This window comes from Lepidochelys olivacea, assembly GCF_965140295.1.
Source record: "Lepidochelys olivacea isolate rLepOli2 genome assembly, chromosome: 10".
Classification (NCBI taxonomy): Eukaryota; Metazoa; Chordata; order Testudines; family Cheloniidae; genus Lepidochelys; species Lepidochelys olivacea.
Window position 1 is genome coordinate 13,070,336 of NC_140420.1, and position 23,651 is coordinate 13,093,986.

The window sequence follows — 23,651 nt, forward strand, 5'->3', positions numbered from 1 at the left end:
TTCATCCCAGTGTGGGCTTCAAAAAGGACATGATTCTCTCTGTTCTGCAGTAGGGAAAACATAGGCTAATATTATGCTCTCACTCAGATCTATGACAGTGATCCCTCCTGCCTACCTTAGGATGTTACCACCTCCTCAGGAGAAGTAGTTCACTGTAGAAAAAGAACATCTTATAAATAGGCTGGTTCCAGAATAAGGGAACAAGTCCCTTCTCCATACCACCAGAAAAAAGCTTTGTTACATGATACACCATAAGTATAACAGGGTTCCTCCCAGGACATACTGAAATTGTGAAATTATCTTAATTCAAGTGGAAGAGAAGGTATGGAGAAAGGTGGTTAAGGAGATTATGAGTAAATGGTTAAACTTAAAGTTAGACCTTTCCCCCCTGGTTTTTGCATCATCTGAGTAGGTGCCGGTTATTGCTGTGTTGCGATAGCTTACCTCTGTGGTTATGATAACTAACTTTCCATTGTAACATCAGTTTTAGAGCTGGTGAAAATGCCCAATTTCTATTTGTTGGAAATTCTCACATTTCAAAATTTCCTTTCATCCTGAATCGGAACCAAAAGTTGACATTTTGAAATTTCCTGTGATACAAAAAGTGTTGAAATGACTGTGTCACGTTATATTTTAAATATAACAGTTGAAATGATAGAGTCAAAATGAAGCACTTTGACCTTACTGAAATGAAATGTTTCAATAATTTGTCATAGAAAATTTTGACAAAATTGACAAATTCTTGCAAAATATTTCGATTTCAACATTTTCTGTCAGGAAATTTTCAACTAGCTCTGCCCAGCTTTAATCTCTTCCCTACAAACATTAATTTCCTTTACAATAGAGACTTCGCACTTTCATTTTCTCACAAGGGAAGAATGTTTGGGGATGGCTAAGAGTAATTGAATGAGGTGTTCTGTTATCCTTTTAACATAAAAGTCAAAATTATATTTGGTTTTGTTTTTTTAAATATATCCTCATACACAGCTTGGTCTAGAAACTCCAAATGTAGCCATTTCTCTGAGTGATGACCAGCATCTTAGAGAATTATTTGAATCTTAGATATTCATATTTTTGCGATTTGCTGTGTTTCTGAACCTGTGAGAAATCTGTGAGTGCTCTGTGAACTTCTTTAAAGTAGGCCCCTTGGAGAGACTTTGTAAGCTCTATAGAGTCCCAGGCAGTTTATAAACTCTGGAGGATCACGGACTCATGTAGGGCTTATATACCCTGCAGAATTCTACATTTTACTTTTTTTCCAGTTTGCTGTAACACAATCAGTTTTATTGTCATATAAAATGAGTAGCCCTCAAACCTGAGTTAAGCTTTTGTAAAGTATTGTATTTTTTGGTCAACACTACTTTTCCATATGGAGTATTCTGTTTGTTAAACCATCAGCTATTGGGCATGCTGCGAAAATTTGATCAAGCTGACTTAAAAACCATAAGAAAGATTTGTCAAGACAATGGGACATGCTTATAAATGTATTTGCTTATAAGCTGATCAATAATTAAGGAAGATCAGACTTATATGTGAGTCATCTTATGTGCAAATATTTAGGACAATATTCGGATAGTCTTTTCAGAAAGAACTTTTTCAAGAAAATGTAACACTTTAAAAAGTTAGAAAGCATTATGAATAACTTTTTAGAAGTATTTTGTTGGAGTTAGACAGTTCAGTCTTCCTGAACAATAGTCTAGTTTGGGAATCCAAGGATGATAACACTGAGTTTACCACTTGTAGATTAGATAATGAGTAACAGAAAACTCTGAAAAAAGAAAAGGAGTACTTGTGGCACCTTAGAGACTAACAAATTTATTTGAGCATAAGCTTTTGTGAGCTACAGCTCACTTCATCGAAAACTCTAAAACGTAGTAAGCAGAGCTGGTCAGAAAACAAGGATCTTTTCCATGGAAAATTTTGACTTTCCATGGGAAAACTGAAAAAAAAATCAGTTTTCAGCTGAGAATGTTTTGGGGGATTGAGGTTTTCTGATGAAAAATCAGAAGTTTTTGAGAAAAGTCAGACACTTCCAGTGAAAATTTTTGTGTAGTCAAAAATGGCAATGTTTTTATTAAAAAAAAAAGTTTATATGGAAAATTTTCAACCGATGAGGTCAGTTTCATCCATCCATCCATCCAGATTTTTGTATTAACACCTATCACTGTACTATCCGAGCACGTAAAACACCTTGTTGCCCTCTTCTGGAGGGGAAGAGCATCTCGTCGCTAGCCCGGTGCCCTCTGGGAGAGATGCCTGCTAGTCAGCCACTGCTCCCTTTAAGGAGCACATACTGCCTCAGCATAACCCTTTCTGTCCAGCGTGTTCCCTTCCAGGAGTGAGGGAACCCTCTCAGGGTTGGAAGAAAGCAATTTGAATTTGACATGAAGTTGTTGCTAATTTCATGTTTATCCAATAACAAGGACTTTTGCAACACCCTTACCTCTTCATGAGCCTCAGGTAACACTGTCAATTCATAATTGCTATGATCCCTTTATCCTGTGATTTAATAAATAATTTACCTAAATTATTAAAATGAAAATTTCAACGTTATTAAAAATTAACCAGGTTAAATGAGGAAACAGTAAATAGAGCAGGGCTCTTTGGGCATGACAGGAGTCCTCAGGTTTTATTTTCTTTTTCTCAAGCACAGAGAATACATTTCTCTCTCTCTCTCTCTCTCTTTGTCTCTCTCCCTCCCTTCCTCCTTCTCTCTCTCATTGTTTTACTCATCTGTCTTTCACAAATTCCATTTCTCTTTTCCCCATCCCTTCATCCCTTTCTTCTCTTTATGTGTCAGTCTTCTCTTTCATATTCTTTCTCCTTCTCTTTCACTGTGCTCTTGCTTGTCTCGTACCATCCCCTCTTCTCTACACGCACTGTCTCTCTCTCTCTCTTTTTCTCCTTCTGTTTTTGCTGTCACTCCATTTCCCCCCTCTCTTCCCACACATTAGCCCCTCCCTCCCTGTGCTGTGAGTGTGACATTATCAGAGATGCTGCACTTTGCTAGTAATTAAATTGTTCTACTCAGCATCAAACCGCACGCACATGTATCACATGAAGCCTCATAGGATCTTTTAGTGCTTTCTCCCCTTGATTCCATGTACACCACCCCCATTTGATGTCAATGGGACACAGATCTAGGGGAGCACATGATCTCCAAAGAACAGATAATTTGTCAGTACTTCAGGATGTGAACAGCTTCCATTCATACAAAATTCATTAAAATCTGCTGCTCTTAACAGAACATGGCTCTATCATTTTTAATTGAAACATTCAGTTTCACCAAAGTGAGATACTCCATCTTTCCTGCTGTAACTCTTGCCAGATCTTTTTTTCCTCCCTTACAATGATCTCTAAACTACTCCTGCTGCTGCCTTTTGGGCAGCATTCCCTATTAACTTAAATACTGGGGGTTGGTTCCTTTTCTTTCATAAAAAACCTGAAACTTCTGCTTAACCAAACGGTATTCCAGCACACTGTGCCACTTCCTCCCTTTCAGAACCAGCTCTGACAGTGGGAAACATGGGGAATGATCATTCATCCACATTGCTCTGACATTTTCCTCTGTCTCTGAGACCAGGCTTCCAACTTAGACCTCAAGGTAAGTGGCTGGGATTTTCCAGTAGACCTAAAATAATAAGGCACCCAGCTCCCGTTTAATTTCAGTTGGAGTTTGGGCCCTTTGACTATCCCATCTGGAATGTCCATTGTCACTCTGGGTGTACAAGTAATCATTTAGGCATCTACACTTAGTATCTGGGCACCTAATTGCCCATTTGGGCTTTTCTGTATATTAATCTAAGGAAGATCCTCTTCTTTCCTTTGGGTGCTATAATAACATTATTATTGTCCCTTTCCTGCCTAAAGACTCCAAAACTAATGGGACAACTTTTGTAATTCATGCAAGCAAGATTTAGCACTGTAGACAGGAAACATCTCTTCCTACCCACCATGGAATGCAGCTATTTGACAGCGCACAGTTGTGCTGCCTCCCGGTTTAGGACAGGAAGTGAAGAAAAATCCTGTATCCAGTTGAAGCTGCATGGGGCATCTAAGTATTTATTCCTGGATAAATTCCAACCTGACCCGAGGACTAGGACTTCTGTTCGTGCATTACATTTTGACTTTATTTTATTTTCATTTTATTCTTGGCAGTCTTTTTTCTTAAGATGTTCACTGCTGGTTAAAGCCCACAGGATACAATCAGCATAGGTGGACAGGGATAAACTAAGGCTGTGGTGAGATCGAGAGCTTATAAAACAAGGGAACTCTGTCCTTGGAAACTTTGTGATTATTGACTTCACTGTCACATGGCAAGGTCCCTCTCTAACACGGACAGGGCTGGTATCTGAATGACTCTGGATTTTAATCACAATTAAAGAGCTAATCAAGGTCAGCAGCTCCTTTCAAATACAATTTAGTACAAAATCCTAATGCAGGAATTACACAAATTGATATTGTCAATATAATGGATTCAAAGCAATTGTACTAAACAAGGTTGTATCAAGACGGTGCTCTGTGTTAGGTGAGTGCTAATTCTGTCTAGCAGCAGTGGAAGTGAACTGAAAAACAGATACATGGAGCCTTCACGATTCGGATTCATTACTGAGGCACTTGGTACACATTTCAATTCAAAGAATTCATTAGGAAAAGACCAGTAAACTTCCAGGGAGTTGTTCAATCAACAGGACAAAACATGTAGCATACCCCCCCTCCCTCCAGTGTGTTGGCATAACATACAGGGAATGTGTGTGTGAACGGGGAGGGCTAATCCTGACAGGTGCTGGACATGGGGAATAGATCAGCATGCTAACCCCTGGAGGGGGATGTGAGGTGACAAAAGAGATCTAAACTCCATCATGAAGAACTGCCTTTGTTACTGTATAAGATCAGAGAGCAAACTTTTCTACAGTATATTGCAATAACGTTGTAATGATAATACTTCAATCTGCCATAGATTTCCAGTGAGGCTCTTACAGCACTTTACAAACAACACTAATTGATTAAACTCCACCCCTCCCATGAGGTGGGTGAGTGTTACCATCTCCATTTTACAGATGGAAAACCGAGGCAGAATGAGATTTAGAGACTTACCCATGGCTACACAGTCCACCAGCAGTACTATTTGCCCCCTTGTTTTCATCTCAGCATCTCAACTGCCAATACACTCCATCTCACTGGGGACCCCAAGGTGGGCTTTGTTTGTTTCTCTAGTTGGTTGGTTTCTAATAGATCATTTAAGGCATCTTATGAATTTGCAAGAGGGGGAAGCATTATTCAGGGAGCAAAGAAGAACAATGGGGGGGATCAGGGACTATGGAGTGTCGCTTCTCAGAAATAAAGAGCCCATATCACACCACACAGTGGTGTTGCACTTTGGATGAAAAACCTCAGCTCTGTTCAGGAAGCTGTCAGAGAGTCCACTGGGACACAGGTTTATCCTGCTCGTCTTTGGGACAATGGAAGCCTCATACAGTGAGCAAAGCTATTTGTCTGGGGGCAGAGCAAAGACTGTTTCCATCTTTTGTTAGGCTTCTGCCTTCCAAGATTATTATTCTTTTATTGCTATGGTAGCACACTAAGGCCCCAGTCAAGAGTGAGATTCCATTGTGCTAGGTGCTGTACAAACACAGAGAAGAGACTCTCTCTGCCATGCAGGGCTTATGATCTAAAGGCACAAGCAGGCCAAGTGCGGGGGGGGGGGGCAGAAACAACACACCAGCACATGAGCTTGGTGAAGAATTGTCCCTGCCTTGGCATTTGGATGTGGTGCTGTTGGTCCCTTTTCCCTACACAAACAGCAGGTGATGAGATGTTTAGCTCACAGCCACTGAACCTTGTCGCAGAAAGTTTCTTCTCTGCTTTGCATGCGTTGGCTGGTCCCCTCCCTTCCCCCTGCATTTCACCTTTTGACTCCTCTCTCTTCCGGGGGAATGTGTGAGACAACCCCCAGAGCTGGCCTTGGAGAGCGGGAGGATGGGAAACCTTTCCGGGGGTCCGTGTGAAATGGGAACATTAAGGTGGTAGCGGTGGAGGTTTGTTGGGGGTTGGGCAGGGGAGTGGAAGCCAAGCAAGGAGAGAGGAAAGCCCCATTGATTGATTATTAGGCACTGTCAAAGTTTCAGCGGAGTGGAAAACTTGTAGGTTGGAGTGAGTAGTAATCCATGAAAAATCACCTCTTCCTTTTCCTGTTCATGGCAGGGCAGCGTGTCCAGATCAAAGCAGCACATTGCTGCTCAGCCTCAATCACACGATTTATGAGGCACTGGGGCACCAGCCCATTAGTAGCCCTGGTAATTCATTCCAGGGGCAGCAGGAGGTGTAAATTTCCTCTCCTCCAAGCTTCCACATTGACCTAATTGTCCCCAAATTGCTGGGCCTGGAAAGCCCACCTGAGCTGGGTCAGAAGAGCTGTTATTCTAAATGAGGAGAGGCAGAAGAGGTGTGGCATGAAACAAAAAGAGAGCTGAGGAGACTCACCAGAGGCAGTGGGGATGGGTGGGAGGTGCATGTGGCAGGTAGCAGTGCCTGACCAGAGCCAGTGGGGATGGGTGGGAGATGCACATGGTGGGTAATTGTGCCTGACCGAGGCAGTGGGGATGGTGTGGGGAGGAGGCAGCTATGCCTGAGTTTTTTTAATTTGCTCCCATGTAAGTTGATGGCAAAACTCCAATTGATTTTGACCCTTGAGATTTCTCATGTTCCTGACTGTCTTGCTTATTTCCCTAGGGATCAGATTTGGTCACAGCCTGTTGAAAATTTCCTGGTGAAAACCTTTTTTCACCGGAAACTGGCCTTTTAAAGGAAAACTTCCGCTAAAATTGGTTGTTTCATTTGACATTTTCTGTTTTTTTTTTCCAATGGACAACCCAAATATTATTCTGTTGTTGAAAAACGTTTACTCGAAACGGAAAATGATTCATTTTTTTTCACTGAGAAACCAGAACATTTCTGTGAACAATTTCCCCCTCCCCCCCAAAAATGAAAAATAGTCAGTCTAAATGTTTCATGAAAATATTTATCACTTTCCATCCTGCTCTTCTTAGGGTATGTTTGAGGCAGGGCTCATGGAAGCATCCGGAGAGGCTAGAGGGTTGAAAGAGCTCTTGCTGAAATCACCAGGGGGCTTTGTAAAGAGCTGTAGGTGCGTGAAGAAGAAAGACACCAAATACCTGCCCTAAAAGAAGTGAGCATCATTGGAGAAACAGGCAGCAACAGTTAGTTAAAGGGTAACCAGAAGGGGTGAAAGGAGAGAGAGTAAAGTGCAGGTTAGAGGCCGCTGGCCAAGTTGGAGGGAAAGTTCATTGTTAGTTAAAGAAATGCAATGAAAGTCAATGGGATTTAGGCTTCTCAGTGACTTAGGCCCAGATGCTCCAAGGTATTTCGTAGTGCTGCTGAAAAAGATCTGGGGATTACGGTGGATCACAACTTGAATAGGAGTCCACAATGTGATGCAGTTGCAAAAAAGGCCAATATCATTCTGGGCTGTATTAACAGGAGTGTCTTATGTAAGACACCGGAGGGAACTGTCTCGCTCTACTTGGCGCTAGTGAGGCCTCCGCTGGAGTATTGTGTCCAGTTCTGGGCACCACACTTCAGAAAAGATGTGGGTAAACTGGGAAGAGTCCAGAGGAAAGCCACAAAAATGATAAAAGGTTTAGAAAACCTGACCTGTGAGGAAAAGTTAAAAAAACTGGGCATGTTTAGTCTTGAGAAAAGAAGACTGAGGGGGACGTGATAACAGTCTTCCAATATGTTAAGGGCTGTTATAAAGAGGAAGGTTAGTAATCAGTTGTTCTCCATGTCCGCTGAAGGTAGGACAAGAAGTAATGGGCTTAATCTGTAGCAAGGGAGAGTTTGTTAGATATGAGGGAAATCTTTCTACCTATAAAGGTAGGTAAGTTCTGGAATAGGCTTCCAAAGGAGGTTGTGGAATCCCCATCATTGCAGGTTTTTAAGGACAGGTTGGACAAAGATCTGTCAGGGATGGTCAAGGTGTATTTGGCCTGCCTCAGCACCAAGGGCTGGACTTGAGGACCTCTCAAGGTCTTTCCATCTCTACATTTCTGTGATTCTATGTAGGCACCTAACTCCCATTGATGTGGGAGTAGGCACCTAAATACTTTTGGGGATCTGGACCTTAGATGCTTTTGAAAATTGTACCCCCGGTTAAGAGAACAAAGCAGAGAGGCATTTAAAGATCCCGCTAATTGTTTTCACAAGAAGGGAAAATGAACGGTTAGGACTCCTAAGACAAAGATCCTAACTGACTGGAGAAGCAAAATCCAGCACCAGAAGCCACCTGCCCAGTCCCACCTCCCCAGTGCCTGACATCCTGGGAAGATGCACCAGGAGGAGGAGGGAAGGCTTTTGTTTCTGCTAAAAAATTTAGTGGGGAGCATTTTGAGAAACACTCTTGGACTTTGCGGCCTAAATTTCTCGAGATCAATTTCAAACTGACACAAAAGTTTGCAAGCATTTGGTTCATGCCCATCTCTCATAGCACATGACTCCACCTCTGCAAGTCAGAAGAGAAGGAGTTGGGCAGAGGGAAAACCAGGAGTAACACACTAATATAAAATACAACTAAGAGGAGAAAGCTGAGCAATAATACTCTAAAACTTTCTGCAGAGTACAGAACATAAGCCCATCGTGGGATATGAGCAGAACTCACACCGGATCTTGCAACAGGTGTGACAATCGTGGGGACCACTATCCTTTTAGCACTAAGGTGTTTGAATCACAACTAGACACAATTTTGGAGGAGGCAGGAGACCAGGGGTAAGGGAAACATTATCTAGATTTATTTTGGGGGGGATAGCTGGGAATGAAGATAATACTTTAGAAATGGGTAATTATTTTCTGGATTTATATAAGGAAAGGCTGACTGGACAAGATGGTCTTCTCCTGCTGAAATACTAAAAATAAAAGCTTGTCCCATAACTGCAGGTACCCTGTTGCCCTGATTGGCATCCCAGAACCACACTTAAGAATTGGTAAACAAAGAGGAGAGGGGCCAAAGCACTAAAGTTCATACCCAAATCTGGATCCATATGCAAACTTTCCCTAGCCTCAGGGGTGTTTGGATCAGGACGGGGTTAGTTTGCCCATTGTAGTGATAGGGCCAGTAGCGAAGTTCAGATACTGATCAGAGCTTTCTTAGAGTTAAGGCACATTCTGATACAGAGCTCTGATTTGGGCCCATATTTATCTAGAAGCTTCCAACTATGAAGCCTGATAAACATCCAAAGGCTCTTAATCTCTCTGGAATGGCCCTTAAGGACAGAGACATTATGAAGACATCCATTCTCTGAAGATTGGAGAGCCAAGTTCATCTGGGGAATCTATCTCGGTTTCAAAGCACAGCAGGGCACCTATTCAGTGCAGCTCTTTGGATACTTCCCATCGCTTTCCTGGATGAACTAAAATCATTGTGTGCATAACTCCTCATAAAATCTCTGCTGAGAACCTGCGCCTCGTTAATGAGCTGGAGGCAAGAGGTTATATCAAAGCCAGGGGGTCAGATCCTAAACAGAATCTCTTAGGAAACTTGATCTCACCCTCTGGGCTTCTGGAAACTGGGGTGACTTTTATGGTGAAAAATAAAAGGGATGCAACCGGCTGATCACTTTCAGAGTGCTGGGGCACTTTGTGTGAAATCTGCAAGCTGAAAAGAGGCAGACATACAAGAGAGCAGGAGAACTATCCCATCACGCAAAAACTCAGGTGCAAATCAGCACGCGGCCAAGTTGTTTCAGCATCACAGCTCCTTTCCAAGAATAAATATGATTTTAAAATAAGCACCCATCCAAATGATGCCATGGGATGTGTGAAGGAAGCATGTTGTATAATCCAGTCATCCCCCCACCCCCATCCATGATATCCCCTCTAATTTTTTTAGCCAAATATTGTGAACTTTCCTACACCAGCCCAGGTTGGTGGACGTGCTGGTCCGTCTAGCCAGGTAGCCTTTTAAAAGCAAGGCCATCAACTCCTATTAGTGGCAAGATTTCAGGTGAGATCTCTTCACACCAGAGGAAAAGGAAAAGGAAGAGGGCTAAAGGGACTTTCTGTGTGTGCTTCATTGTTAATGTTTATGGTCCTTGTTTGTGATAGAGAGTCTCAGCTCAGAAGGCACCCTCTGTGTGTATGCGCACACCTCCCCTATGATGGTCCCTCTCTTGTCTCCCTCTCTGCCTTTCCTTGTGTCTGTTTATCTCTCTCTCTCCCTAACCCGCTCTCCGGGCCTTGCTATCTCCCTTCCCTGTAGGGAGCACAGGAGCTCATTCAGCCCAGTGTGGGATTCCAGCAGGCTGGTGCCCTGACACACACACAGACACATTCACAAGGAACAAAATACAAACAAGGCGCCTGGACTGAGCTGGCTTTCACTTGATTGCTCTCCCTGACGCCCTGTTCCAATAGGTCACCTCGGTGGCCCAAAAACAATTAGGAGGTTTGAAGTTTCACACGCCCCAGCAGATACGGACAGGACGACTCATCTGTTATTGCAGCACCAGTGCACAATGCTTTGTAATGCCAAGCAAATGATATGGGGGGGATCATGAACTTGGTGACCCCTCCTGAACTTTCTGCTGATGCCGAGACGAGGGTCATCCCCAATATCCGGCATGGCTGCTGCTTTGGGTCAGGTGAAAGTCTATTTCAATTGGGTTGAGGGAATCCAAACATCCTGATCAGTGCCCCTCCCCTGCCAATTTGAGCATTAAACATTAATCCCAGGACTTTCATTCACCCACCTGTGAGCTGGAAGCAGATTAGGGATTCACAATTTCAGTCCAGTGATGCACAGATCAGGCCCCAAACCAGCTCTTGTTTCTTGGCCATCTCACTGGGCTTTGTTTCCCATTAGAAACTTCATAGATACTTTCTGTCTATATCCCAGTGTCTGATCCTCTCTGTACTGGAAGAGCGGCAGGAAGGGGAGTGCATGGCATACAGATAACGCCAGAATCCAGTGCTCTGAGAACTCTAGGACCAGTGCATCTGCCCACTGGCTGCTTTACTGTTTACTCCCGTCCCTTGAACAAACACCTCTTCAAAGTTAGCAAGTTCCTTATCCTGGAGGCGGAATGGCCTCTGGCACCTAGAGAATTCCTCAGAGACCAACTTGGCAGTGAGGCCTCAACCTGCCCTCTACATTTGTGGAATCATTTTGCAGGCCCCCCCTTTTTTTTTATTATAAATAAAACTTTGGCCCGGGATCTGTAACCGTGGAACTTATTCATATTATCTTGGCATTGCTAATTACAGTCCGCAGCAGTTTCATTTGGCTCCTGACTCAGCTCTGCCCCTCATCTCCATACTACATTGTGTTTTCACCTCCCCCATCCTGTCCCTACGTTGTTCTGTTCCCTCCCCTCTCCTGTCCGGGGACGTCCCTGTGCTGCTTCTTCCCTTCTCCTCTGTGCTCGCATGTCTCCTCTTTTTGTCTTATCCTTGCTCTGCTCTGACATCTCCGTTCTCTGGGCTCCTGCACTGCCCTGGTTTTGATGTCCCCCCCCCTTGCCCCTGGACCTGTCCTGTCCTGCTTCCTTCCTTGTCCAGTCTCCACTGCTGATCTCACCCTGAATTTCTCTCTCCAGTATCCTTCCCTGGCCCTGATCGCGCCCCTCCCTGTCCAGTCTTCTAATCTAGACCCATTTCACCACCAGTTGCTCATTACAAATTGGTTGTTCCTTGGCAGAGTCTGATGGTTCCATCCTCCACCTCTCCCTTCTCACTCCTCTATTTCCCTGCCATCCCGTGACTGGGAGGCTGAGTGATTAGTGGGTGATGAAGCAGCAGCTCATCTTTAACAGAGAGACCTGGGGGCTGCCATGAGCAGAGACAACTCAGAGAGTGAGGTGGTAAATCAAAGCCCTCCACTGGGTCACTGCTACCTCTGAGCTGGGGGAGAGGAGGCAGGGAAAAGTTCAACATCCCAAGCATGACAAACTGAGGCTGGGAAGCTTTGCAGCCGGGGAAGTAGGGTCACAAGAACCAGTTGCTTCCTCTTCAGCCAGAAGGGGTGTAAAGCACAAATGCAGGGTGTGTTAAAGGCCTGGGGCAGAGTGGTGCTTGCTGGTAGTCTCGTCACCACAACACTGCACAGCTAATGCTTTACAAAGCCTGACCTGGTCGGGGTGGCCCAGTTAGTTGCAGGGAGATACCTCCATTCTCCACAGTCAGCAGAGATCTGCTAACAGGTCATTCCAACCTGGTAAGAGTGCCCCCTGCTGGTACCAAGGAAACATTGCAATTCCCCACATGCTGCCGGGGCTGCTGCATCTGTAATAACACTGCTCCGAGACAAAGCAACATTCTCTTTTAAGGGCCAAATCCTGAAGGCAGTTTTTACTTTTGTCTGGCAGTCTTATCTGAGCGAGGGCAGGGTAAGATCTAAATAAACCAATATATAAAATACTAAAACCTTTAGAAAATCCACCTTTGGCCCCAAGTGTATCCCAGGGGTCTCGAAGGTCTGGAGGGCGGGGCAGGAAGCAGGAGAAAGATTTGTGCTCATGTGTTTGTGTAGTGGTGTGCTGGGTTGTACAGTCCCTTTTCTCTCACCATTCTGGTTGGCACGGAAAGGGTTAACTGTCTCCCTCCAGCGAGAGATAAGATCTGAGTGCAGGGCTCCGCCAGCTGTGGGGAATGGATGAATGATCCCCAGCAGGCTATAAAAGGGCTAATCTGGGGGGACAGTAGTAGCTAAAGCTGGCAAGGGAACAAGGGCTCTGAGAGGAGAGTCAGGGTGCGTTGTTGCTCAAAGAGGGCTAGGGTCTCTTTCCTTTTTCCTCTCTGGTATGTGGCTGCCGAGAGCTACGCTCTAAATCTTTGCGTTGCACGCATCTCTCTGAAGCTAACTGTGCTTTATGGTGGCTGAGGCCACCCCTGTGAGGTTTGGTAGGCTCAGAGGGTCAAGGCACCGTTTGGCTCTGTTTTCTCAAGAGTTTCTGCTATAAAACAGGATGTTCCAGCTCTTCCCTGGGCCTGCACAATCCACGTTGCCTGGCCCAGGCTGGGGTTCATTCCTTGGTATTAATGTGCCTGGAGCAGAGTCCCAAGACTTTATGCGCTACTGCAGGGCAATGGATATTAGCGCGAGGAAGGCAGTGTGAGAACCTAGAGAGACCAGACTAGAGGTTTCAGCAATAGGCACACGCTATATTTTCCCAAATAAAAACCAGCTGGGAGCAAAGTTGCTGCCCTGTGACAAAGAGCCTGATGGGTCTCTCACCACTGTTTGCTTCTCACCAATTTATGGGCCCTTGGAGGACAGACTCTGTGTTATCCCTACAGGGTGTGTGGATCTCTGTGCTGCTTGCCTTGCCCTCTGGGGTAGGGGATGATCTGGCCCATCTTAGGAGACAGTACCAGGTTCCTGGGACAGCTGAAGACTGTGGCCCTGTCAGCTCAGCCCCTGCTGTGCTAATGACGGATGGGCTCTGAGCTCTGTTAGCCTCTGTTTTTCTGGCTCGATATATGAGTGAACTTTAAATAATAGCTGCTGACCTGAGGGGATCTAGGCCCTGTTGTGCTCAGTAGCCCAGCGGAGTGCTATGAAGCTGTCCCTCTGGAGGAAGTCCTGGTCCGAGTGAGAGGGCTTTAACTTTCCTCAGATACGCTTAAAATAAGCATGTGGCAGTATCCCCAACCCCAAACATTCAACAGGTCTCAGGCCCCCAAAGATCATGAGACTAACTCAACAAGTGTGAGGTTTTTTAAAAAAACAACTGAGGGTCTTTTGATCTGTCTCCCAGCTGTTGTCGCCTTTAGGGGTCACACGTTGAATATTTTCTCTGCAACCATGAGGGATAGAAACTTTCTTTTCAATGAATGAAAGCTGAGATTCCCATGGTCCCAGGAGCTGAGGCTTTATCAAAAACACCAGATATAACAAGTCTCACGAGTTGGCAACACCGATTCTGAGAACATTACACCACAATGGCCCAGATGTAAACCAAGCATTTCCCTCTGCCACACCCGTAGGAGTGCACTGCCCGCAAACCCCCGACTCCGCTCCTTCCAGCTAGTGCTAGCAAACCAGGAATTGTCCTCTCTGCCCCTGTGAGGTCATGCACAGCCTGCAAACCATGAATTCCTCTCTGTGCCACGCCCATTAGCAGTGCACTGTCTGTAACCAGGAGCTCCCTGCAAGTATACAATGTGTACCTGCATATTCTTTCCTGTGCTGCTCTCCTAAGACCCAAGCTGCCTGCAAACCATGTGCTACTCTCTCCTGACCCCTCTGATACCTGTGGCCCATGTGCTCCTGTTTGCTCTTAATTCGAGCTGCGTGCTGCCTGTGAGCTGTGTTCCTGGCCCTGGCACTCTCCTGAACCGAGACACTCCTCACTTTGCTCCATCCTCTGCAACACTTCTAACGCTCAGATCCCCGGGCTTAGGATCCAGTGCCCCTTGTTGATGGGAGCAGCAGGCAATATTGCAAACCCCAAACGCTCAAAAATCATGAGTCAGAGCACCCAAAAATCATGAGACTGGTTTTGACAATCATGGGGCAGGGGGGTGTTTGGGGAAGGTATCATGGGGGGTCTCTTTGTTTTCCAATTTTTAAGCCTTTACGGTTCACTTTTTCAAACACTTTTTTCTACCACCAGGAAAGCCAGAAACTGACTTTTTTTTAAATGAAAGCTAATAAGCTCCTGGAGTCATTGGGTCAGCTGGGGTTGTAAACCGCCCCCTCCCCGCCCCCGGACTGAGTGACGTGATAAAATCGTGAGTTGTCAATGCTGAGCAAAACTGGGTTTGTTCTGATGGCAGATTGCTTGATTTGCTTTTTCGTTCACTGGTGGAATGGTTTTGGTAAACGTCGCACGAAGAGAGCACAGTTGTTGTTTAGTGTTTGTATCATGGTGAAGCCCCGATCAAGGAGCAGGGCCTCACTGTGCCAGACATGGGGGAAGGCTTACAATGAAAAGACTGCCCCTGCCCCAAAGAGCTTACAGTTGAAGACGAGAGACAGCAGGGGGCTAGGATAGGCAGGGAAGCACAAGGTAACCGTTGCGATTAGTGTAATAAACAGCTGAGGGACTCTCCCTTCCTTTAACTCCATTAGTAATAGTGTGAAGCTGGAGGGGACCCAGCTAGGAGACCTTCATCCGTAAGCAGGAATGCTGACCCTTGTAAAGCTAGCACTGGCAGAGACCTGAGTCCGTTCCAATACAAGAGGAACCTACTGCAAGCATGAAGTGGCCCAGAACCCAGAAACTTCTGAAAGCTGGAAATGCCCATTTACTACTATAAAACGTTCTCACCCCTCAACACTTTTCTGTTCTGGCCAGATCTCCGGGCAGAAATGCCCATGTACCGTGAGAGAGACTGTCCTCCAGATTTCAGAGTAGCAGCCATGTTAGTCTGTATCCGCAAAAAGAAAAGGAGGACTTGTGGCACCTTAGAGACTAACAAATTTATTTGAGAATAAGCTTTCGTGAGCTACAGCTCACTTCATTGGATGCATTCAGTGGAAAATACAGTGGGGAGATTTATATACACAGAGAACATGAAACAATGGGTGTTACCTTATACACTGTAACACATCCTCCAGATGTTTCTGGCCTAATCAAAAGCAGAAAGTATCAGAAAACTTACTGAGTAAATTGGCTGAATGTGTAAATGGTTTGAGGTTCACCCATTAAGAATCTAGTCCCACTATTTAGGTTTAGTTCTGCTTGGGGATCTTTTGCCAAATCCTGGATTTCCAGAGAGCCCTTGTATGGTACAGACCTCCCCCCCACCCCCCCGCCCGACCATGAGGATAAAAGCCACAAATCAAGGATGCAGGGGGAAGAGGTGAAACAAAAAGTGAGCAGGCATCTGTGTTGGGAAAAGCCATCAGCAAGACAGTAAAAAGCCGAGGGGTGTAGGGAGCACATCTCATCCCTCCTTCCAGCGGCTGCCCCTATGCAAGGAAGTAACCACCCGTCTAGTCACCGGCCCCAATCCATTCTGCCAAGCATGCCAGGCAAAGCCATTTCAGCCCTGTGTTGCTGTCCATCACACTGGAGAATTTGGATAGAACCTCACTGCACGTAGAACCAGGGCAGATTGCTGGCCACACCACCTTTGTGGAACCTGCAAGGTGACTGTTGCCCTGATTATATTAAATAGCAGATGATCAAAGAACCTCTGAATCTGTCCTCAACTACAACCCAACATGCTATGTCCAAAGGCCTCTCTCTCTTCCCTGCTCAGTATTCCTTGTATCCTCTAAACTCTCATTGATTCTATTGGGCCTCCTGAATTCCTTCCTGAAAGCAGCTCATTTAGAATGTCCATAGTCTTACCAACTTGGTGCCATTATTGTTTGTTTTAATATTGCTATTGCATTAGCAAATGGAGGCCAACAAACTGGGGCTCCATTGAACCAGGTGTTGTGCAAATATACAGTAAAAAGCCTGCCCTGCGCCAAAGAGCTTACAGTCTAAAAGACAAGACAACAGGTGGATGAGATACACAACATGGTCAAGGTGGGGAACTGAGAGTAACTATCAGTCCGCTAAGCACAGTTATTAGCCAAGCATTCACAATGGAGGAGGAGGAAGGGAAGCAGATGCACAGATCTTTGTGTGTGTGTCAGTCTTCTTGAGCTTGGAGCCAAATGACTCACCTGTGCCCCAAGCAGAAATTTTGGTTCCAGACTCTGAACCTCACCAAAGTTTGGGAGGGTTCAGATCCAGGATGTTAGCTCTGGTCTATCTGTCTCAATAATTGAGGCTGTCGCTCATCCTGCCAACGGTCAAATGTGGGAGACCCCGCCTTTCTTAAAATAGGGACCAAGGAAAGAACCAAAGAGGTGTAGTCCACTACAAAGCTTCAAAAGAGATGGAAAAATCTCTCCAGCATGAGCTGAGCTGTCTCTCATTCTAACATCCATTAAAAGAGTCTTCAGTGGGTGGGGTTTGTGCCAGAGAAAGTAGCATTTCTCCTAACACAAACCAGGACACAAAGAGTAAAATCATCCATCAGCAAAGCTCCTCCCCGCAAGCAGTGCAGATTGATGAGAGCCACAGTGCTGAGTGCAATCCAACATGGGTGATGAGGACGGAAGCTTTTGAAGTTTGGAAGCTGGAAAAAGGGGCTAATTTTTTCTGAGCTCTGTTTTCCTTGGGACGAGCAGACTGATGACTTAGCAAAACTTATTTTTCCATGTTGATGGCTTCTGGCCCCTTGTCCTGTATAACTGAGCCAGACAGACAGGAACTCAGAGAACAGGGTGTTCCTCAAAGGAGGAAAACTTCTAAATCAGTCACCAAGGCCAGGCTGATTAGCAGACAGCTTTACATCTATGAAATCCACAGGAAAGACCCATCTGGGAAAGGGGCATTACAAGGCTATGCAACCACAATGCTTTCCCTTTACAGTCAAGGGCAGCACAGGTTGGTTTGCAACATACTCTCAACCCTGAGGCCAAACATGTCCAAAATCTCCTCCCAGTTGAACCAGTGAAACCCCATTGTCTCTAGATAAACCTGAGGAGAATTTGGCTCATTCGGGTTATGTGGTGATTTGCTTAGAGTACAGCCTCCCAGTCAAAGAACATCCCTACCCCAAAGCCACTGGAATAGGACAAACCTGGCGTTGATTGGTGCGAACCCTCCTCCCACCCAAACGCTGGGGGTTGAGATGGAATAGAACCCAGATTCACACCCAGGCCTGCCTTTGCTTTTGCAAAACACCCCTTTTTGGCCCACCTTCACTGGGGCCTTCACCCTGCAAATCCTTGCTGGTTGCGCTCTGAGCGTGGAGGGTATGTGTGGGTCCAAGCAGAGTTCAGTATTTGGCCCAGTCCTGTGCATTGAGCGGCAGTCAGTCTCCCATCCCCTGAATCCAATGCCTTACTTGTAAGTACACAAGGTAAATGGAGGTGGGAGACTTGGTCTTATTTAGCGTGCTATGCACTCCTCTTCGGCCTTTTCCGGCTCCTAGGCAGAAGTGAATTGGGGGCCTCCTGGCAGTGCTCTTCTGCAGGATCAAGTTCCCCTATGGTCCCTGTTGGTTCCCCTATGGTCCCTAAACATTCTGCAGGTTTAGTTCCCACGTCCAGTAACCAGCAAGCACAGTGGCATGTGATCGTTTTGTTTGGAGGGGAGGCGGCGGTGCAAAGCGCAAGGCAGCGCTGAATTTGTGTAGCCTTCCTCTGCTCACAGCGCCTCTCGCAGAGGTTGCAGAGAGAAGCCAGCTTGCCTTGGTTGGATTTAACCGACAGATTTAATTAAGTTGTGATTTAATTACCTATCAGCATCACTATTTAATAAAGCTCAGGAGGGTTTTAATTTAAAAATAATAAATGATACGTTGTGTCACAAAGCAGCAATAATGGCACCCGGTCCAAGCACCCAGGCTACCTCTGCCAGGCTTGGGAAATGCAGAGTAGACTCTGCCCACGAGCACTGTGACACTGCTGGACGTGTGCAAGAGGTGGAGGGCAATGCCTTGCTATGACCAGGTTGGCCTGCAAGAGACAGCCTTATGCTGTGTTGTTATACAGGCTGGCTGACCCTAGGGTGCTGGCTGGGTGGCATGAGAGACATGGAGTATGGTAGCATAATGCAAGCCAAAGAGTTTGCAAGGTATGGACTGTGATGTCACAGACCAGCTCGGCAGCATGTGAGAAACTGAATCCAGGCTGTGCTCCTCCTGTGTCCTCCGCTGGGCAGCTCTCCCTCTCATCCCAAATCTTTATTCCATGTTTGATGTGTGTGTGGGGGGGTGTTCCTGCTACTTTCTACTAAAATTAAAGGGTTCCTAAAGCCATGCCTACAGCCAACGCTCCTGCCGTAGACTTGGTTCATTCTTCATCTCCCCCTCTGCTGAGGTTTTCTCCACTACCTTAGTGGGTTGGCAAAATTCAAATGTGGAACCAGACTGTGAGCACCCCAAAATGAGTGGTGTCTTTATCCAGAATTTTGATTTGGCCCAATAAGCGAGATCCAGATCTGGGCTTAGATTCCTACCATCCCCAGAGCCCTCACCCAAATACACCGAATTTTGGGGAAGTTTGGAGCAAAATCTCATCTCGGATTTTTACTGGAAGAAGATACACTTGGGGTGTGTATTTTTATAGAGCTGCATAGCCAGGATCTTCAAGGAATGCCGCTATGGGTGCCCAAATATCTATTTAGTCTTACAGAAATTCTCCCAAATTTTGAAGGCAGGTCCAATTTCCTTTCCAGACTGCATTTTTTCTTCTTCTCCTTTCATTTACTAAGTGTATCTTTTAGTTCAAAGACTAGTGAGGTGAGTGTTAAGTAGTGTGTAAATTTCCTAAAATTTCCTAAATTACAGCTGCAGTTTGAGCCTAAATTGTACATTTCTGCACCCAAAGGGCCAAACCCATTCTCGGTGTAAGCAGGTGCAGCTCCATCTTTAGCTGAGATGAATTCTGCTTTACTTCAGCTCTGAACCTGGCTCACTGTGTCATGGTTTTGAGCTCTTGCCACCAAACAGGAATGTGTTTGTCGTTTCTAACTGCACTCCTCTTGCTGTTGTTTTATTTTCCTATCATTTAGCCAGAGTGTTTCTTTTATAAGGTTCATCTGGGGCGCTCCAGGCCTCCCAGGACCCAATCATGTCTTCACATCAATTAGGAGAAACTGACACCAGGTTGAATACATTCTATAATTATGATGACTGTAAACACTTTGTTAAATCAGGCAGAGCTTTAAGGTAAAATGCGCTTCATGGAGGCTTTTCTGGAAAGAGCAGACGTGAAATTCAGTGGGAAAGAAAAACAAAGATCCTGTCTTCCGCAAGTTGCTCCCTAACTGCTATTGTCAGGGCACCCTGCTCTATTCTTCCCTCTCGACATGTCATGGCTGTAAATACCCATGTGATAGAGTGCCAACAGGCAAAGAAAGAAGGTTTTCAGGGCCATTCCTCCCCTCCTCCAATTTAGAGGCACCAAAAATAGCTTTGTGCCAGACCCACTGTGAAAGCAAAAGTGAAAGTGAGACGGAGTGGCAGTCGTGCCCTAATAACCAATGCCAGTCATGCAGTGCCATTGCATTTCCTTGAAGCCTTTCCAGTGCTACCAGAAGATCAATTCCTCCATGCTCTGCCTGAAGGGAGTTTGGGGGGCACCGTCTCAGCACGTGGCACACAGCTAGCTCCTCGTGTGAGGAGCGCAAGTATCCAAGTTCACAGCGGTGCCCTGGGTGCATTTGAAATAAATAGATTAGGCCCTGGGGCTTTGCACAAAGCATCTAAAATGGATAGGTGAATGTCACTGAAGGGCATCTGGACAGTGAGGGCTCTCAATGGCAGGAGAAAAGATGTTTGCGGCCTGACTAGGGAGGAGGGAGATAGACTGTTCATTGTCCCAGACTCGCTCCTACTTCTCCAGGGAGAAGTCATTATGGGCATCCTAGTAATAGGCAACTAGCTCCTGGTACCAGGAGACCCTCTAAGGGGTATTATGTCTGTGCATGCTGCATGCATACAGCTGGCCTTGCATGTTCTCCCTGAGTCTTGCACACGGCATCTGAGAAGGCCGTTCTGCCAGTGCACTGCATCTAGCCGGCCTGTGCTCTGTGGCTCTGGGCTGGGCTTTGGATTCAGGGCATCTGTTTCAGGTTCTAGCCCTTACTCCTTCAAACTAGGGTAACAGCTTCAAGGGAACTCTCTTTTTCCAAGTCGACCAGTGGCAGGATGCATGAGAAACCAAACCTGTTATTTCCATCGCTTCATGGTAGGCAGCATCTGTCCAGAGACCCCAGGTCTGACAGATTGACATAGCAGGTTAATAAGTGCTTTCCACTTCTCCTAAAGGCTAATTAAATATTAATCCACTTGGTGAGGTCAGCAAAAATAACAAACAATTGGCAGAGTGAAATTCGTTTAATTAATTCTCCTGTGGAGGTTTTGAAAGCATCTTCCTCCCCTGGCACACTGCTGCCTGGGCTCTGGTAGCCTACAATGAAAGCAGACCTTTCTAGGTTCTAGGGATTGTTCTATTTTTCTCAGATACTTAATTTTGCTTCTTTTGTTTTAGTTTTTTATTGTTTGGTCCCATTCAGGACCCATCCACACAAAGGGACGGGGGGAGGGGAAGGAAAGAGGGATGGAGAAAGGGGGAAAAGGAGGAATAAGAAGAGGAGGGAGAGCTCTTTAGAAGGCTCCTGCATTCTGCTGCCAGAAGGGTGAGCTGCTGTTAAGCTACCTCTGGCTTTGCTTAGTGGGATTTGGGGGTAACTTTGGCTAATAATAAATAACTATCATTACAGTGATACTGCAACAATATGGTTGGAGCTGTATTTCCACATGCAGACCCCTCCTTACAGGGGCTAACTGGCACCAGCAAAGAGATTCAGCCTGGTAGTGAATGTGCCTTTCCAATCATCAACTCTTGTGTCTTAATTACTGGCTTATATGACAGAAAAGACACAGCTGCCAAGTGAAAGTAATAGCTAATCCAAATGCATGGGAAGCCTGCCCTACTAGGTGATGATTCCCTGAGTCCCTATAACCCCCAGTATCCCATTCACAACCCAGCTCTGGCCTCCCTGGGCAATGGAACATAGTGCCCTTCACTAGCATTCCTGCGCCATGGGACAGCAGGGGAATAACATCCACACTCAACGGCTCCTGCATCCCTGAATGCTCTGAGCCCCTACATGCAACAAGATGCTTTAACCCCCATCCCCTGGACACTTCTGAGCAACAGGATATCTACGAACACCTCTCCTGCTTCTCAGCTTAATCTTTCATCGGAACAAGAAGGAAACTCTGTTGTACTTCTGAGGAACCACTGGTACAGTACACCAGACCCTGGGGACAAACACCATTCACCTGCTCCCTACTGTACCACCAGGGCCTGACTGTACAGCCACTGCAGGCAGCCCTCCCTTACATCAGTGTGCAGCAGCTTCAGGCTCAGATCCTCTATCTACCACTCGCCCAAACCCTCACGCGAATCTTAACCCCAGCCCAGCTATTCCTAAATCAATGGAATACTTGTGGCAGTCTGGAAATCCATCCATGGAGACAGTTGGAAAGGAAAGGAGAGATCTGAAGAATATCAGCGATGTACATTGTACAGCGATTTTACTTCTTCCCTTTCCTCTCTCCCCAGTGCAGGATGAAGTCTGATACAGAGATAATGTCTCAGGGGGTGTTCTCCCTGCAGTCCGCGGCTGTGCCTTTGGGGCAACAGACTGCCCAGGCAGTAGCAACAGTGGCCAACATTCAGGGCTCTGAGATGACAGAGGTCATAGACCAGATGTAGCTTAAACTCAGCTGAGATCCAATGCCGGGTGCTGCATGAGGTACAGTGGGACTCAATGTGTGGAAAGTAAGATGGTTGGAGGAGATGGGCGCAGATAGGGCTGGCTTTGTTTCTACTTTTGGGCACCTGGAGCTCATTTTCCTAGAGCTCTCTGCTCAGGTATAGGAGTGGGAGAAAGATGGACGATATGGGCAGATAGCGTCTTGTTCAGCTACATGGCCACCTTGCTGTTGGAAGGTGGGAGGGTTGATCAACCTTTCTCCCAGCCTTGCTGTGTTGGAGACTCTCCCACCCAGCTGTGCAGAGGCCGATCTCTGCTAAACTGGTTCCCTCTGGATAAAAGGGATCCAGAGGTTAACGCAACTTTGAACCCATTAGCCAGACCCTTGTGAGCTTGTTGGACCTCTGAAGAAAGCCCCATCCTGCCTACGTCCAAAATGAACACTGAGGAGCATGCAGTGGAAATCTATCAGAACAGGTCCCAAATCCAGATCTGAACTCTTCCCCAAATTCAGATCCAGGAGTTTGTTTTTGATCCATCTCCTACTGTTGATCTGAGCATCCAAATGTTGGGATGTGGATTTCCTATGGAGATGCCAGGCGGTGAATTTCTGAGCCTTGAATTCCACACTGAGCTCCCCTTTCAACATGGGAGTTAAATGTCTGAGGTCTCTCTGCCAGCCCATCAGCTTTGAATTGCAGTAACATGAGCAAAAGTGGGAAACTTTCTCTGGGTTTCTGCTCAAGTTCCATGTTAATTTTTTATTTATTTGAAAGTGGCACTGGAAGGGTTTTCAAAGTGAGTCTAAAGTAATTAGGCGCTCCCGCTGATGGATTGCACTGGAGGGACATGTGGATTATTTATTACAAAGTCACTTGCTGGAAAGGTTAGAGGCTGAAAAGTAATTATTTTTTCTTTTTCTTTTCTTTCTTTTTTTTTTTTAAGTGAAGAAATCAGCAGGGGAGAGCAGTTAAAGTGCCTCAGTGAAAATCCCCTCTTGTCTACCTTCCTCACTCACCCCTCTGCTGACACCACCTTTTCTGGAGGGGGGAGTTAGGAAGAGCCTTTGGAGGATGCAGAATGTGGGTTCTTTAAGTCTGGATTTTTGGGGCTTGTTCTGATTTGAGGAAAGAAGGACCATCCTCCTTCTATCCATGCACCTTCCCATTCCCCCATCCTAACCAGTGACCTCTTGAATAAAATACAAGTCCCCATATCTCAGGCTGAAACAGAGTGCAATCAGCAATAGCTAACATCCCACAAAGGTCATCTGGCTGTCTGGGGTTGTGTGGCAGCTTAGTACTAGGTGGATGTTGTGGATGATATGAGGAGATTTGAACCCTCTGAGATTTGATGGCCTCCAAGAACCTCAGTCTCCTCCTTGCTCTCTCTCCATCT